Source organism: Myotis yumanensis, unplaced genomic scaffold, assembly GCF_028538775.1.
Source record: "Myotis yumanensis isolate MYYU_CA2020_CCGP unplaced genomic scaffold, mMyoYum1.0.hap1 SCAF_17, whole genome shotgun sequence".
Lineage (NCBI taxonomy): Eukaryota > Metazoa > Chordata > Mammalia > Chiroptera > Vespertilionidae > Myotis > Myotis yumanensis.
Genome location: NW_027223768.1, coordinates 44,045,314 through 44,062,647, shown reverse-complemented (window position 1 = coordinate 44,062,647; position 17,334 = coordinate 44,045,314). Strand labels below are relative to the sequence as shown.

The following is a 17,334-nucleotide window of genomic DNA, read 5'->3' as shown; positions in this document are numbered from 1 at the left end:
GATAGAAACACCCACTACTGGGGATCGAGCCCACAACCGGGCCTGCACCCTTGACTAAAATCGAACTCCGGACCCTTCGGTCTCCAGGCCGATGCTCTACCCACTGACCAAAACCAGCTGGGGCGTTACTTTGTTTTATACGTGACAATCCAACCCAAGGAGGAGACATACGTGGGTTACAGGAAATCCACTGGTGATAGATGAGGGAGGGAGGGAGGGAGGGAGGAAAGGGAGGTTGGGGTGGGGCATGGGGGTACACCTCTGGTATTGGATATAAAGCAAAATGATAGATGCATACTTCTTTTTTAAAAATATATATTTTTATTGATTGCAGAGAGGGAGGGAGGGAGAGAGAAACATCATTGATGAGGGAGAATCGGGGATCGGCGGCCTCCTGCATGCCCCATAGTGGGGCTCGAGCCTGTGACCAGGGTGGGCATGCTCCCTGGCCCCGAATCGAACCCAGGACCTTAAGGTCTGCAACAGGCTGACATCGGCTCTACCCACTGAGCCAAACTGGCCAGGGCCACACCTACTTCTTTTCCTTAGGTGGGTGCAGGATAGATAGTTAACAGGCAACAATACAGGTGATAACAATAACAATGAAGGTATTTATGGTCTCTTTCCTGCAGGGCAACCAGGGGCATTTGCTTGTGTGTGTGTGTGTGTGGGGGGGGGGGGGGCGGAGGTGGGGGGAGGGGGAGAGAGTAGGGGGGCTAATGTTACAAGCTCCTCTGACATTTCAGAGGTGTGTTGTCTTACATGCAAAAGGACCATAGGTTCAGTTAAGGTAAACGCTGACCTGGTCAGGGAAGAATCAGGCCTAGGACGCGACTACCCACCACAAGTGCTCTTAGTGACAGCCTCCCTTCAGACCATCCCTGCGGTCGATTTAGGCCTTTCAGTTTGCAAGACCACCAGGCAGGCCTTCCCCTGAGCTCGTCGGGTTAGCATGTGGCCCATTTTGTCCACAGTTGTGTGGGAATAAAGGTGTCATCCTTTCTGTCAAAGGAGGGAGCTTAGGCAGCCTCCATTTTGGCTCCAGGGACTTGGCAGCCACCGTTTCGAAATGGCATAGGTCAACCCCTCCCTCTTATCCTGTCCTCTCCACGCACCCCTCCCCCAGTTTTAATTTCGCTGTTTTGTTTCTCTTTTAAACAAATTCACATTTCATTTATGTTGACATAAACTGTACAAAATTAACTTTCTTCATGAAAATAACAGCTATGTTTTCTGTATTCTTCCTAGATAAACTACAAAACACCTTCTTGTAGGTTGTCTAGGTTTCGCTTATAAATTGAGATGCGGCAGTAGATGTATCCACGGAAAAAGACAGAATGAAACAGACCGATCTGTTGTCAGGATCCATGGCCTCTGATCCTGTCTTGACCATGAAACAGAAGTGTTCCGCATATTCTAGCTTATGGAGCCCTAACTGGTTTGGCTCAGTGGATAGAGCATCTGCCTGCTGACTAAAAGGTCTCAGGTTTGATTCCTGTCAAGGGCATGTACCTTGGTTGTGGGCACATCCCCAGTAGGAAGTGTGCAGGAGGCAGCTGATCAATGTTTCTCTCTCATCGATGTTTCTAACTCTCTATCCCTCTCCCTTCCTCTCTATAAAAAAAATAAATAAAATACATTTAAAAAATAAAAATCATCATTCTCCCCTTTTGGTTCAGTCTCTGGCTCACTGAAGTCTACATACACGGGACCCTCCTAAAAAAAAAAAAAAAAACCCACCCCACAAAAACCAACAACCAAGTAAGTTGGCATCACTGGCTTGAGTCAAACTGTCCACACTTGCCGGGAAGCAGAACCGCAAGGGGTTTGGACAATGCTCCAGAGAATGGCTGTTTTTCACTTTGTTTTATTCATTCTTTTTTTCTAAATTATTACTTAATACATTTTTATTGATTTCTGAGAGGAAGGGAGAGGGAGAGAGCGATAGAAACGTCCAGGATGACAGAGGATCACCCGGCTGCTGCTTCCTGCACACCCGCTCCTGGGGATTGAGCCCACAACTGGGCCTGCTCCCTTGACTGTAATCGAACCCAGGACCCCTTCAGTCCCCAGGCCGATGCTCTACCCACTGACCCAAACTGGCCGGGGCGTCACTTTGTTTAATACGTGACAATCCAATTCAAGGAGGAGACATAAGTGGGTTACAGGAAATCCACTGGTGATAGATGAAGGAGGGAGGGAGCGATGGACGTACCAAAGTGGGGCAGGGGTGGGGGGGCCGACCTCTGAGATTGAATAAAAAGTGAAATGATAGACGCACACTTCTTTTTATTTATTTTATTAATGTTTTACAAAGAGGAAGGTAGAGGGAGGGAGAGAGAAACCTCATCAATGAGAGAGAATCTAGGATCTGCCCCCTCCTGCACGCCCCCTAGTGGGGCTCGAGCCTCTGACCCAGGCGGGTGGGCATGCGCCCGGGACCCAAAATCGAACCCCGGACCTTAAGGTTCGCCGCAGGCTGACCTCGGCTCTACCCACTGAGCCAAACCGGCCAGGGCCACACCTACTTCTTTTCCTGAGGTGGGTGCAGGATAGATAGTTAACAGGCAACAATACACGTGATAACAATAGCAATGAAGGAATTTATGGTCTGTCCTGCAGAGCCCCCAGGCGCATTTGCTTGTGCGTGTGTGTGTAGGGGGGGTGGGGGGAGGGTGAAGGGCGCGGGCCGGGATGGTGGGATGTTACAAGTTCCTCTGACATTTTATAGCATAGGTATGTTGTGTCTTAGATGCTAAGGTAAACACTGACCTGGTCTGGGAAGACTCCGGCCTAGGTAGGACGGGACTACCCACCACTACTGCTCTCAGTAACAGTCTCCCTTCAGACCATCCCTGCGGTGGCTTTAGGCCTCTCGGTTTGCAAGACCTCCAGGCAGGCCTTCCCCTGAGCTCGTCGGGTTAGCATGTGGCCCCTTTCGTTGTCCACAGTTGTGTGGGAATAAAGGAGTCATCCTTTCTGTCAAAGAAGGGAGTTTAGGCAGCTTCCCTTTTGGCTCCAGGGGCCTGGCAGCCGCCATTTTGAAACGGCAAAGGTCAAGCCCTCCCTCTTATCCTCTCCACCCCGCCTCCCCCTGCCACCCCACCCCGTTTTAATTTCGCTGTTTTGTTTTTCCATTAAACAAATTTACATTTTATTTATGTTGACATAGACTGTACAAAATTGACTTTCTTCACCGAAAATGACAGTGATGTTTTTTGTATTCCTAGACCAACTACAAAACGCATTCTTGTCGGTGTCCCGGTTTCGCTTATAAATCGAGACGCGACAGTAGATGTAACCATGGAAAAAGACGGAATGAAACAGACCGATCTGTTGTCAGGATCCATGGCCTCTAATCTTGTCTTGACCATGAAACCGAAGTGTGCCACATATTCTTGCTAAAAAGCTTATGAGGATATAGGCTCAACGAAGGAATGTAAACAGCGACACCCAGATGTGGGTGTAAGGATGGCGGGTTCTTTCTTCAATGTTTCACAGTCATTTGTTTAAGATCATCGAATAAAGACAAAAATCCACTCCGAAATCCTTGTCTGGAAAGCTCATGCTTCTTTCACTAGCTGGTCATTTCACTGTTGGTTACAGATTTCTCGTAGCACACTTAAAACTCCTGCTAGTCAGAGGTTCGTCGTGAGCTTCATTGCACAATTTTATGAAACAGATTCCTCCCACACCTTCTCAAAATTTATTTCTTCAAAGAACTGATAACTCAATGCCCAACAACTGTGACAATGAATGTGATGTCTGCAATGACCTCACTAAAACAAGCCCAAAGTGCCATCAGCAGAGATCACACAGAAGTGCAACGTGGCGCTTCCGATGATGCCTGCTGCCCTCTGGAAGAACAACAGTTAGTTCTCCAAAGCATGAGAGTTCACACCGTGGCCATTTAAGCAGAGGATCAGTGGCTACTCTACTCAAGAGATCCAGTGATTAAGTGACCCACCTATATCTTACAGCTTTTCTCTGTTTCCTTTCAAATTTCTCAGATTTTTTTTCAATATCAGATATAAGAGAGAACGCATTTTAAAAGTCCCTCGGGTATTTCCGACACTTTCGGAATTATCTGTAGGAAGCTCTTAGTTGTGTAGACTTTGATGTATGTGTCCACCGTTAAATCCAAATCGTGTTTCACATCGAAATGCATGTTAAACAAAGCTAAGCTACTTGACCTTTGCCCTGTCAAAGTGTTCCTCGGGTGTGCTTTGAGATGCTTTCGACCGTTTTCATAGCGTTCGTTCTCAACCTTCATCACAGGGAGAATTCATAGGACCTTTAGCAATGTATAAACATGAGGAAAAAACTTGATGTCTGGCAGGTGGAGGGTGCCATGGTGGATGGAAGCTCTATGTCTTTTCCTCTGGGTATCCACTTGATTCTCCAACAATGCAGCTCAGCTGAGAGTGCTGCATCGGGATTGGGTAAGTCGCTGCCGTACATGTCAGCCTGGTGCTCCTCCGGCGTATTGAATTTGAGCCGTCCCGTGACAGAGGGGACCAGAGATCAGCATTGAAGAGCTTTGGAGGAACTGTTCTGAGACTATCTCTTTCAGTTCCTGAACAATGTGTTCCACTGTTTTGACGCTTACAGGCTCTTTATAGCACCTCTCGGAAGTCAGCTGAGACTCCAGGTTCCCTTGCTGAGCTCTGCGGAGCTTCCCAGGGAGCTTCATCAGAATAGCAAGTGTGGTTGCCAAATCAGTGGCTTCCTCAAACCAAAATTCACAATAAACTTCATTATCTTCCATCCCTTCATGTAGCGAATGCAGCGCCTGCAGTCGAGCTACTGGCTGCAGAGAAGACATCAGAGGTCTGACCCTGGAGATTTTTTGCGGAGGCTCCTGTGAAAGGTAGAACGTTTTTAAGAACAACAATGGTAACCACGAAATCAAAATCCGTTGCTGCACTGCAGAGTGCGAATGCTCGGCCCGCTGTACAGTTTTCCCATCTACTATGTGTGTCCTCATGTATACCGCCTACACAGAAAACAAGCGCTCGCAGGAGCTCCACTACAATTTCAAAAGCACCGTGCCTGCCCGCCCGCTGAGAATGGCATATTTCCTTCAGTTCTTTCCCGCTTTCTTCATTGTTCTGGAAGAGGATAGAAACGACACTGTCAAGCTCTAAAAGCGGTTGTGGTGACGGATGGAAAAAAGATCAAACTTCCTCCATTGTTCCAAACGCAACAGACGCTCCCGTGACAGGCACCGATCTGGCCGACCGCGGACTTCAGGCACAGGGAAGAGCAGAGTGTGTGGACAGCTTGGGGAGGGATGTTTCTCCAAAAGTCTAGAAGCAACAACTTTCGTTTTGGAAGGAAAGCCACTGGACACAATGTAAGCCTGGCCACGACAATATTCCATGCGTAATCCTCACTTCTCTGGTCTCATCGTGGGAAATGTCATAGCCAAAATTTCGGCTGCGGCTTCAGAAGGCAGGAAACCCACAGATTCCTCTCTCAGGTCACGAGCTTCGTCAGCAAACCTCCCCAACGCGGGCAGGTGCTCTTCCCCTGCTGTGTCCACTACGTGCGTGCGTGCGTCCGTCCCTCTGTCAGGGGCCATGGAAAAGAAGGGAGAGTCTCTCACTCCCCTGAGCGTTCCTTCCCCCAATGCGGCTCTCATAGATCTCTAGCATCTGCTTCTGCTTGTACTTTTGAACAGAACGGTGCGTTGACTGCTCAGAGAGAACCTCTTCACCAGAATTTATCGGGCACTCCGACAGTGCCTGCCTGCCTGCCTGCCTGCCTGAAAGTTATCGGGAGTGAAGAGGCCTTCTGGGATTTCATCAGCTTCATGTCCATCTAGAGCAGTGGTTCTCAACCTTCCTAATGCCGCGACCCCTGAATACAGTTCCTCATGTTGTGGTGAACCCCAATTTCATTGTTACAGATTGAACATAATGAAAGCATAGTGATTAATCATAAAAACAATATGCAATTATACATGTGTTTTCCGATGGTCTTAGGCGACCCCTGTGAGAGGATCGTTCGACCACCAAAGGGGTCGCGACCCACAGGTTGAGAACCGCTGATCTAGAGGTATCTTTTGTTTTCTCATAAGAATCAAAATTGCAAATAAAGATTTTAAAGTATTCTTTGGTTTACTTTCTCTTCAAGGGTTAAAGGTAAAGTGTCTTCATCCTGTTCTTCACCCCCTTCTGTATTGAAGTTCTGAGCCAGCCTGTTGTTGATCGCTCTGTTTGCTTTTGTTCCTGTTCAGAAGTTTCGTCAATTTTTTTTCCTGTTTCCATGTCCTGATTTCATCTTCGCTCAATTCTTTTATTCGTTTTCTATGTCTACTATGTGGATTGTTCAAATGATTGGTAAGATCACCTATTGTTGGTATTACATTATCTCGAAGAACTGTCCTATAAGGAAGGACTAGTTCTACAGATCATAGAGGTCTCAGAGTGTTTGGCACATCATCGATAATGTTTATTGAATTGTTCAGGTTTTTTATCTTCTAAGTTTGCTCTCCTACAATTTCCCACCCACTTCTGGCATCTGGCCGGATCCCTCGGGAACCTGAAGAAGGCCAAATCTGACTGCATGCTCTTCTGCGTGCAGTCTGCCGGCGCCGCCCCCTACCCTCCCCCCCAGAAGTTTGGCATCTTCGCTGGCGCCCCACCCCCTCCACCCGGGGCCGGTCCAGCACTCCCCCCCCCCCCCCCATGCCCAGCACTGTCTTAATAACACAAAATGCAAGTACAAAACATTGTACAAGTATGCTTTTCACTACATGGAAGTGCAATAATACATTTGTGTGGCTTTTTAAAATATATCTTCATTGATTTCAGAGAGGAAGGGAGAGGGAGAGAGAGCCATAGAAGCATCTACCATGAGAGAGAATCACCCATCGGCTGCCTCCTGCACACCTCCTACTGGGGAGCAAGCCCGTGACCCGGGCCTGCGCCCTTGACTGGAATGGAACCCCGGACCCTTCGGGTCCCCAGGCCGATGCTCTACCCACTGACCAAAACAGGCCAGGACGGCACTTTGTTTTATACACGGCAATCCAAGGAGGAGATGTAAGTGGGTTACAGACAATCCATTGGTGATAGATGAGGGAGGGAGGAAGGTGGGAGAAAGCAAAGGGGGTGGGGGTGGGGGTGGGGAGTGGGGCGAACCTCTGGGATTGGATAAAAAGTAAAATGATAGACACATACTTCTTTTTTGTAAAATATATTTTTATTGATTTCAGAGAGGATGGGAGAGAGATAGAAACCTCAACGATGAGAGAGAATCTTGGATTGGCAGCCTCCTGCACACCCCCTAGTGGGTCTCGAGCCCATGACCTGGGCAGGCGGGCATGCACCCGGGACCCGAATCGAACCCCGGACCTTAAGGTCCGCCACAGGCTGACCTCGGCTCTACCCACTGAGCCAAACCGGCCAGGGCCTCACCTACTTCTTTTCCTGAGGTGGGTGCAGGATAGATAGTTAACAGGCAACAATACACGTGATAACAATAGCAATGAAGGAATTTATGGTCTGTCCTGCAGAGCCCCCAGGCACATTTGCTTGTGGGGGTGGGGTGGGGTGGGGTGGGGGGAGGGGAAGGGGATGGAGGCGGGGTGGGCTGGTGCAGGGACGGCGGGATGTTACAAGTTCCTCTGACATTTCAGAGTTATGTTGTGTTAGATGCAAAAGGATCATAGGTTCAGTTAAGGTAAACACTGACCTGGTCAGGGAAGACTCTGGCCTCAGATGCGACCAGCCACCACAACTGCTCTTAGTAACAGTCTCCCTTCAGACTAGACTTGTGGTCGCTTTAGGCCTTTCAGTTTGCAAGACCACCACGCAGCCCTTCCCTGAGCTCGTGGGGTTAGCATGTGGCTCCTTTCGTTGTGCACAGTTGTGTGGGAATAAAGGAGTCATCCTTTCTGTCAAAGTAGGGAGTTTTAGCCTTAACTGATTTGTCTCAGAGGATAGAGAGTCGTCCTGCGTATGGAAGGCTCCCGGGTTCGAGTCCAGAGAAGGGCACCTGCCTGTGGTGTGGGCTCCATCCCCAGTAGGGCGGGGGGGGGGGGGGGGGGGGGGGCGCGGCGTGCAAGTAGGCTGCCGCCATTTTGGCTCCAGTGACTTGGCAGCCGCCATTTTAAAAAATATATATTTTATTGATTTTTTTACAGAGTGGAAGGAAGAGGGATAGAGAATTAGAAACATCAAAGAGAAAGAAACCTCCATCAGCTGCCTCCTGCACACCCCCTACTGGGGATGTGCCCACAACCAAGGTATATGCCCTTGACCGGAATCGAACCCGGGACCCTTCAGTCCGCAGGCCGATGCTCTACCCACTGAGCCAAACCAGTTAGGGCGGCAGCTGCCATTTTGAAACGGCAAAGGTCAATCCCTCCCTTTTATCCTCTCATCGCCGCTCCAAATACCCCGTTTTAATGTTCGTGTTTTAATAGCACGAAATACAAGTACAAAACATTGTACAAGTACACTTTTTACTCCACGGAGGTGGAATAATACCTTTGTGTTGTTGTTGTCATTGTGTGTGTGTGTGTGTGTGTGTGTGTGTGTGTCTTTTAATATATCTTCATAGATTTCAGAGAGGAAGGGAGAGGGAGGTAGGTAGAGAGAGAGAGAGAGAAACACCCACGATGAGAGAGAGAATCACCGGGTCGGCTGCCCCCTGCACACCTCCTACTGGGGATCGAGCCCCCAACCCGGGCCTGCTCCCTCGACTGTAATCAAACCCAGGACCCCTTCGTTCCCCAGGCCGATGCTCTACCCGCTGACCAAAACCGGCCAGGGCGTGACTTTGTTTGGTAAGTGACAATCCAAGGAGGAGATGAAAGCCGGTTACAGAAAATCCACTGGTGATAGATTAGGGAGGGAAGGAGGGAAGGAGGGAGGCAAAGGTGGGGTGGAGTGGAGTGGGGAGTGGCGGGGGGCGGGAGGAAACCTCTGGGATTGGATAAAAAGTGAAATGATAGCCCTGGCTTGTAGGCTCAGTGGATCGAGCGTCAGCCTGGGGACTGAAGCTTCCCTGGTTTGATTCCGGTCAAGGGCATGTGCATGGGTGGAGGGCTCGATCCCCAGTGGGGGACATGCAGGAGACGGCCAATCCACGATTCTCTCTCATCATTGATGTTTCTATCTCTCTTTCTCTCTCCCTTCCTCTCTGAAATCAATAAAAACATTTTTTTTAAAAGTAAAATGATAGACACATACTTCTTTTTTTTAAAGATGTATTTTTGTTGATTTCAGAGAGGAAGGGAGAGGGAGGAAGAGAGATAGAAACATCATCCATGAGAGAGAATTATGGATTGGCCAGCTCCTGCATGCCCCCTAGTGGGGCTGGAGCCCGTGACCTGGGCAGTATGAGCCCTTGACCGGAATCGAGCTCTCCCTGCTCTCCTTGCCTTTTCAATGACAGCACCCACCCTATACCCACCTCCTTACTGTCATGGATGCTTTTCATGATCCCTGAGAGGAAGAAAATATCCCCTGTTGCTGAACCCTGGCTTTTCACACTGCAGATGACCCTCTTGGACAGATGCAGGAACTCTCTCCCTCCCAGTCCCAGAGAGGGTGTTTTGACCCACCCTTGATCTCTTTCTTGGTTTGTTTTCTTTCAATGGTGGTAAACACAGACATCCTTTGAACCTTTGATAAGCCTACAGTTTACAATCACACTCCTTTAGCTTGATTTTTAATACGACTCCCGGGGTCAAGATCATGACTTTAGAGTCACGATTGGTTCGCCCCATGAGAGGACTCAGTGTGTGTGTGTGTGTTAGTGTTTTGGCGTGTGTGTGTGTGTGTGTGTGCCCGAGCGCGCGTGCGCTTCTGTGTGTGTAAATCCGCAGTCACGCATGGACACTTCTTGATCTGAATGGTCCTTCAGCATCCATGAGCACCCTTCAGCCCCTGCCTTGTCCCAGACAGCGTCCCCTGCTTGTCCTTCCCCCGTCTTGTCCAGCCAGAATTGGGGAAGTCCAGTCACCTGGCTCTGCCCTCCCTAGAGGAGGCTGCAGGACGGGGGCTTGCATTGGCGCTTCTCGACCAGCAGAGGGCAGGGATGGCTCTCTGGCCCCGCCTGGGCTGGGCCATCTGGTTGACTTCCAACCACCTGCCCTCCGCCCCCCTCCCAGCCTTACCCCACTCCCTCTCAGGATGGATGGTTAGGCCTGGCTCAGAGACCAAGTCCGCGCCAGGCCACATGGGCCTGCAGAAGCCTCCGCCCCTTGAAAGGCTGGATCAATGTCATTTCTAAGGAGGTTTTCCTGTGGGGTTTTTCTGTTTGTTTGTTTGTTTGGTTTTTTTTATTGGTTTATTATTATTATTATTATTTTGTTTTTTGGGGGGGATTTCTTTTTTTTAGGAGGGTTTTTTGTTTTGGTACTCTTTTTTTGTTTTTGTCAATTTTTTTGTTTGTTTGTTTTTTCTTCTGCTTTTATATATGGGATGATGTGGAAGGAGCCAGAATGTTCCATTGTTCACCCAATCTGTTGGCAAACATCTCTATTTTCCCCCTGTCACAGGTTTGTCTCGGCGAGCATCAGGACCTTCATTTCCCTTCGGTACATCATCATGATCTTCCTCATCTTCACCCTCACCCGTTTTTCTGTCTTCAGAAGGAGGTGGTGATTCCTTTGCTAGCTTTCGTACCATGTGTTCAAGATATTCTGGCAAACTTCTGAACTGTTGTTTGTTTGGCTGGAAGAAGTGAGGGCTTCTCCGTGCTAACAGTCTCAGGGCTCTCCAACCATAATTTGGATGGTTCACCACCTTATATTCCTTTTCAATCATGCTTTCCGGGTCTGCCTGTTCAATGGCTTCTGCAAAGAATTCCTCCAAAGTTGGCATATAGCCTCTGGGGGCTGATTTACAAGCTTCCATATTATCCGGGCAGAGATCCCAAAGGCTTGTTATCGCCTCGTTTCTCTTCAGAATCTTTGTGCTGGGCCCTTTCCACAGGAAGTCCAGGAAGTCCTCTGGTGCGATTCTCTTTCGTACTGCTCTCGTAGGCTTAGTACCTGATGTTCTTTCCTTCACAAAACTTGGGCATCCTTCGTTTTTCCACTCGTTCCAGTTTTCTTCCGTGGATAATATATGCTCTACCATCTTTGAAAATCTCTCTCCATCGGGTGGGTTTTCAGAGAGCAGTTGATAAACTGATTTTGTGGTGCCTTCAATCCAGAGTGACTGCTCATCAGTTAAAACATGGTTTGAACTTTTGGATTTCACCTGTCCCTTGAGATATTGGAATAAAATGAGATACTGCAGGAGAATCTGTCGGCGAAAGTTACTGTCACTCAGCTGTAAACCCAGCAACTTTTCACTTGTTAAAAATTTTGCAGCATATACATGCTCTCCTCCTTCCCTTAATTCTCCCATCTTTTTTCTCGAGGCCTGAGTATCATCTAATTTGTAATTCTTGAAAACAGCCAGGACTTCTTCTGAGTACCTGCGGAAAGTTTTCCATGCCATCTTCTCATAGCATTGCACAGGGTTCCTGAAGTAATCCTGAAGGGACCAGAATTTGCGGTACAGGCTGTGATCCATTGGAATGGAGCAAGTTGTTGGAGCTTCATCATCACCCATGTCACCTTGGTCTACGTCCATTCCTTCTCCTTCATCTTCAGCTTGCTTCTGACCCAAGGTGCTTTCCTGCTCATTGGTATTGAAAACAGTGACATTTTCCAGATTAAACTGACCCTGCAAGTTAAGACCGGATCTCTCAGGTAAAGGGAAAAGCCTGGCCAAAAAGAGTTGAATCCGTGCACGGAAAAGTGTGTGCGGGGCTTTGGATAATCTTCTTAAGAGGTCATTGCACGTACGTAGTAAATAAGTTTTCCCAGCAGACTTCCAAGTAGCAACATTTTTTTCCACAAACGAGAATATTGTGTCACACTGATCCAAAGGCAGACATTCCAAAGCGTCTGCCAACAAGACAGCAGGTGTCGCCGCGGTGCAAATCCCTTCAGTGACTCCCCCAATAGCAAGAGAAATAATAGCTAAAACATTTTCACACGATGAGTGATTGATCATTTCTTCTTGCAGGACACCTCTGAAAGCTTGGTCAAGGGTACATTTCTTTTCGTCTTCAGTTCCAGGTAACTGGCTGAAGGTATTCAACAATGGCTTGATATTTTTGTTGTTCAGGGCTTCTCTGGTAGACTTGGTAAACCACGTCTGCGCTTCGGCTACACTGAAGCGTGGCCGTGTAGGAGACATCTTCGCAGCGGCGCGTGTTGTGGGGGCCGAAGCCCAGCAGGTGCAGGGGTTCCCAAACGTGTGGACGAAGTCCGTGAAGAAGAAATGACACGGAGACAGTGCGGTCAGTTGATCAGCAGCCTAGCCAGGTTCTTGCCAGGTGCTCCAGCGGCAGCGCCTATGTCCCGGGACCGGGTCTCGGCGAGATCTCTGCCCCGAAAGCTCCCTTGGAGAACTAGGACCGAAAGCTCCCTTGGAGAACTAGGACGACCACCACGACCACAAGCCTAGGGCTGGAAAAGCTCTGCCAAGAGGGACCCTGCTTTCTTTTATAGCGCCAGCGCGTGGTGGGAGGACCCAGAGAGAGAGACCCACCAATCAGCTGCTCCCAGGAATGAAGCGTCACCGTTTGGGCGACACCAACTGTAGGGCGGGGCAGGTGTCGCATCTCAAGGAAAGGTTCTCCTTAACGTGGCTGAGATGCCTGGGGCGCTTGACCAGCGCCTCTTGGCCTGGCTCCTCCGACCCAGGACCGTGAAATGAGTGCTGGGGGGTCTTATTTTACTTTAGGTTATTTATTTATTTATTTATTCATTCATTTATTTTTCTTCTCATTTCTGTGCTCATTTCTCTTCATTCATTGCAATTGATTCTATCTCTCGACAATGAACCCTGGCAAACATCGGTCCCATTCGCATTCGAAGGGAGGGGGCGCGGTGTACGGGAAGGGGGAGGGGGCAGGGGGGAGGCGGGAGGGGGGGACCGCAGATGCAAACACACCCAACGTAGCGGCCCTTGGAGGTCATGGGAGGCAGAGGCTGAGGTGCATGTGAATAAAATGTGTACGGCTTTGTATTTTTAGCTCTTTGGCCCAGGCCCCAGCCCCAGTCAACCCGACCTCTGCCAGCCGCGGCCCTGTCTTTTCTCAGTTCCACGTTCTTGCTTCTCTTGCTGCTCCCGGACCATCTCCTTGTCAATCTCCTGGACAACACGGGAGAGCTCTTTGAAGTTGCGGAAGATCTCGCCATCTGGCAGGTGGATGCGGCGCATGAGGTGGATCTCTACCTTAGAGTTCATGCACTGTCCCCTGATGTGGGTGACCATGGCATACTTCCCGCTCTTTGGGCTCCAGTCACTTGGAAGCCGCCATTTTGTTTTTTAAATACGTTTCATTGATTTTTTAACAGAGTGGAAGGGAGAGGGATAGAGATTTAGAAACCTCAAAGATAGAGAAACCTCAATCAGCTGCCTCCCGCACACCTCCTACTGGGGATGTGTCCACAACCAAGGTATATGCCCTTGACCGGAATCGAACCCGGGACCCTTCAGCCCGCAGGCCGATGCTCTGTCCACTGAGCCAAACCAGTTAGGCTGGCAGCAGCCATTTTGAAAAGGCAAAGGTCAATCCCTCTCTTTTATCCTCTCCCTGCGCCCCGGATCTGGCATTTTAACTTCCCCGTTTGGATAGCACAAAATGCAAGTCCAAAACATTGTACAAGTATACTTTTTACTACACAAAGGTGGATTAATACCTTTGTGTTGTTGTTGGTGTGTGTGTGTGTGTGTGTTAGTGTGTGTGTGTGTGTGTGTGTGCGTGCACGTCTGTGTGTGTAAATCCGCAGTCACGCATGGACACTTCTTGATCTGAGTGGTCCTTCAGCATCCATGAGCACCCTTCAGCCCCTGCCTTGTCCCAGACAGCGTCCCCTGCTTGTCCTTCCCCCCTCTTGTCCAGCCAGAACTGGGGAAGTCCAGTCACCTGGCTCTGCCCTCCCTAGAGGAGGCTGCAGGACGGGGGCTTGCATTGGCGCTTCTCGACCAGCAGAGGGCAGAGCTGGCTCTCTGGCCCCCCCTGGGCTGGGCCAGCTGGTTGACTTCCAACCACCTGCCCCCCGCCCCCCTCCCAGCCTTACCCCGACTCCTTCTCAGGATGGATGGTTAGGCCCTGGCTCAGAGACCAAGTCCGCGCCAGGTCACATGGGCCTGCAGAAGCCTCCGCCCCTTGAAAGGCTGGATCAATGTCATTTCTAAGGAGGTTTTCCTTTGGGGTTTTTCTGTTTGTTTATTTGGTTGTTTTTTTTTATTGGTTTATTATTATTATTACTATTATTTTGGTTTATATTTTATTATTTATTTTATTTTATTTTATTTTATTCTATTTTATTTTACAGCCCGTCTCTGGCGGCGGGGACCCCGCCATCCACAGAGAGAGCGCGGTTCGACCAGATGGCCCGAGGCTGACTTGGTCTCAAGCAAGGACCCCATCATGCACAGAGAGCCGGGGTCGACCAGATTGCCCGACCTGGACTTCAGTCTTTGATTGTGGATCAGAGTGATTTGGGTTGATTGAAATGTTGACAGGATACTTTTTAAAAAATATATTTAATTGATTTTTCACACAGAGGAAGGGAGAGAGACAGAGAGTTAGAAACATTGATGAGAGAGAAACATTGATCAGCCGCCTCCTGCACATCTCCCACTGGGGATTTGCCCGCAACCAAGGTACATGCCCTTGACTGGAATCGAACCCAGGACCCTTCAGTCTGCAGGCTGACACTCTATCCACTGATCCAAACCGGTTTCGGCGACAGGATACTTTTTGTTTTATTTATTTTTCTTTATTTGATCTGCTTGACCGGGAGCGGGGGCGGGGCCGAAGAGCAAAGAAATGTTGACAGAATACTCACTTTTTTTCTTTCTTTTTAAAAAAATATATTTTATTGATTTTTTACAGAGAGGAAGGGAGAGAGATAGAGAGTTAGAAACATCAATGAGAGAGAAACATTGATCATCTGCCTCCTGCAAGCTGTCTTCTGCACACCTCCCACTGGGGATGTGCCCACAACCAAGGTACACGCCCTTGACTGGAATCGAACCTGGGACCTTTCAGTCCACAGGCTGGCACCCTATCCACTGAGCCAAACAGGTTAGGCCTTTTCTTTCTTTCTTTTTCTTTCTTTCTTTCTTTCTTTCTTTCTTTCTTTCTTTCTTTCTTTCTTTCTTTCTTTCTTTCTTTCTTTCTTTCCTCTTTCTTTCTCTTTCTTTCTCTTCCTTCTTTCTTCTTTCTTTCTTTCTTCTTCTTTCTTCTTTCTTTCTTTCTTTCTTTCTTTCTTTCTTTCTTTCTTTCTTTCTTTCTTTCTTTCTTTCTTTCTTTCTTTCACGTACAGCCCGCATACAATGATACATTCTTATCATGAATCCACATTTACTCTTATTTATTTATTTATTTATTTATTTATTTATTCATTCATTCATTCATTCATTCATTTATATGTACAGCCCGGCTTATCACAGCGTTATACATTTATGGGTCTCTCAAACAAAACCCCAGAAAACACGTTGCAATGCTTACCCGTCCTGTTTCTATTCCTATCAACGCTTCAACCCTTTAGGGGATGTTTCCAGGCAGCAGCGGCGGCGGCACAGTGGGGGCGTGTTCACTGAAAGGAAATTCCTAAATCGCCCAGTATTCGCTCGCGGAGGAAATTTCAAAGTCTAACTGACAGTCTTTCATCCGCATCATGGGAGTGTCTGTCCTTCTTGACTGCTAGGTGGAAACAAGAGACAAGAGAGAGAGAGAGAGAGAGAGAGAGAGAGAGAGAGAGAGAGAAAATGAGAATATGAAGCTTTCAATACCCCCCCCCCCCCACCCCCGCAGGACCCGACCCTGCGTTCTCACCACCCTGATGATGACGTGAGGACGATGCAACCTGTCCTTGTCATGTGCCACCTTCCTGGTGACCGCTTTTATAAGCCTCAAAGCGAGATCGGCCAGAGGGCCGGGCTGGTCCGTTGTCGTCACAGGGCGGAGCCAAATCAGGGACAGCGCTTGCGCAGTCGGCAGACAGAAGGGCATGAATGGAAGGCAGTGGATCGCCATGCTAGCACTTTGGATGGAGGCACATCCATTCTAAATAATACAAAGCAGTACCTGTACCTCAAATGGAAACTTCTTTCGCAGACATGAAAAATGCAGGTCAAGTCACTTGGACACTATGGACGGCTTTGTCGTGTAGAAATGGGCAGGCTTGAATTAGGCATTCTGAACTTTGTCTTCCTTTGGGTTTGTCCTTGTGATCCAAAGGAACTCTCCCCAGCCAGGAAAGGTATTAGGTGGACTGAAGTGGACCACAAAGGGATTTCTGGCTGGGAAACCACAAACCACACCACTGGCGGTGACCGACTGGGTGTGCCGTGCGGTGCCCTGCCATGCCCCAGAAAGTCATAAAGTCATAGTCAGGACTGAACCAAGGACCTTCCTCTTTCTCTCTCTTTCTTTTTCTTTCTTCTTTCTTTCTTTCTTTCTTTCTTTCTTCTTTCTTTCTTTCTTTCTTTCTTTCTTTCTTTCTTTTTCTTTCTTTCTTTTTTCTTTCTTTCTTTCTTTCTTTCTTTCTTCTTTCTTTCTTTCTTTCTTTTTCTTTCTTCTTTCTTTCTTCTTTCTTTCTTTCTTTCTTTCTTTCTTTCTTTCTTTCTTTCTCTTTCTTTCTTCTTTCTTCTTTCTTTCTGTCTTTCTTTCTTTCTCTCTTTCTCTCTCTCTCTCTCTTTCTCTCTTCTCTCTCTCTCTCTCTCTCTCTCTCTCTCTCTCTCTCTCTCTCCTCCTTCCTTCCTTTATTTTTTCTTTTTATTTTATTCTATTTTTTTGGCCCTTCCACCCCTAAACTTGGTTCCAAGACAGAGGGGACACACCTCTCCCTCTTCTACTCCAGCTTCCCTGCTGTTCCCCTTGCCTCAGATTTGAGTCTCTGCCAAGAGCAAGCAGCGGGTGACCTACTACAGAGCCTTGCAGTCAATGGGTAGTCCTTATTCTTGTGTGTGACCTTAGCTGAACTTCACACAGGTTGTTTTCTGCATAGGTGTCATTCGAGGAGAACAAACAAAATACTCAGAATAAGAGCCATGCCTGGTGTCATTAACTAACGAGGTCCTTTGGCATCCTCTCTTCCCCAGCTTCCCTCCTGCCTCCCTCCAACTCTCTCCCTTCCTCTTGCTCCCCCTCTCCTCCTCTCCATTCCAGTCTATTCCACTCGCCAACCCCCCCCCCCCCAGATTCTGTCCATCCTGGGGCTTACACACAGTATACATACATACATACATACATACATACATCCGTCCTACACCTGAGTATCAACCAAAGACTTGGAAA

At 48.4% G+C, this 17,334-nt stretch overlaps 2 pseudogenes; both read right to left on the bottom strand.

The window, feature by feature from the left end:
- Positions 1–3,974: 3,974 nt before the first annotated feature.
- On the bottom strand, positions 3,975–9,453 carry LOC138995502 (52 kDa repressor of the inhibitor of the protein kinase pseudogene; annotated as a pseudogene).
- A 975-nt stretch (positions 9,454–10,428) lies between these two features.
- Positions 10,429–12,212, bottom strand: LOC138995501 (THO complex subunit 1 pseudogene; annotated as a pseudogene).
- Positions 12,213–17,334: the final 5,122 nt, after the last annotated feature.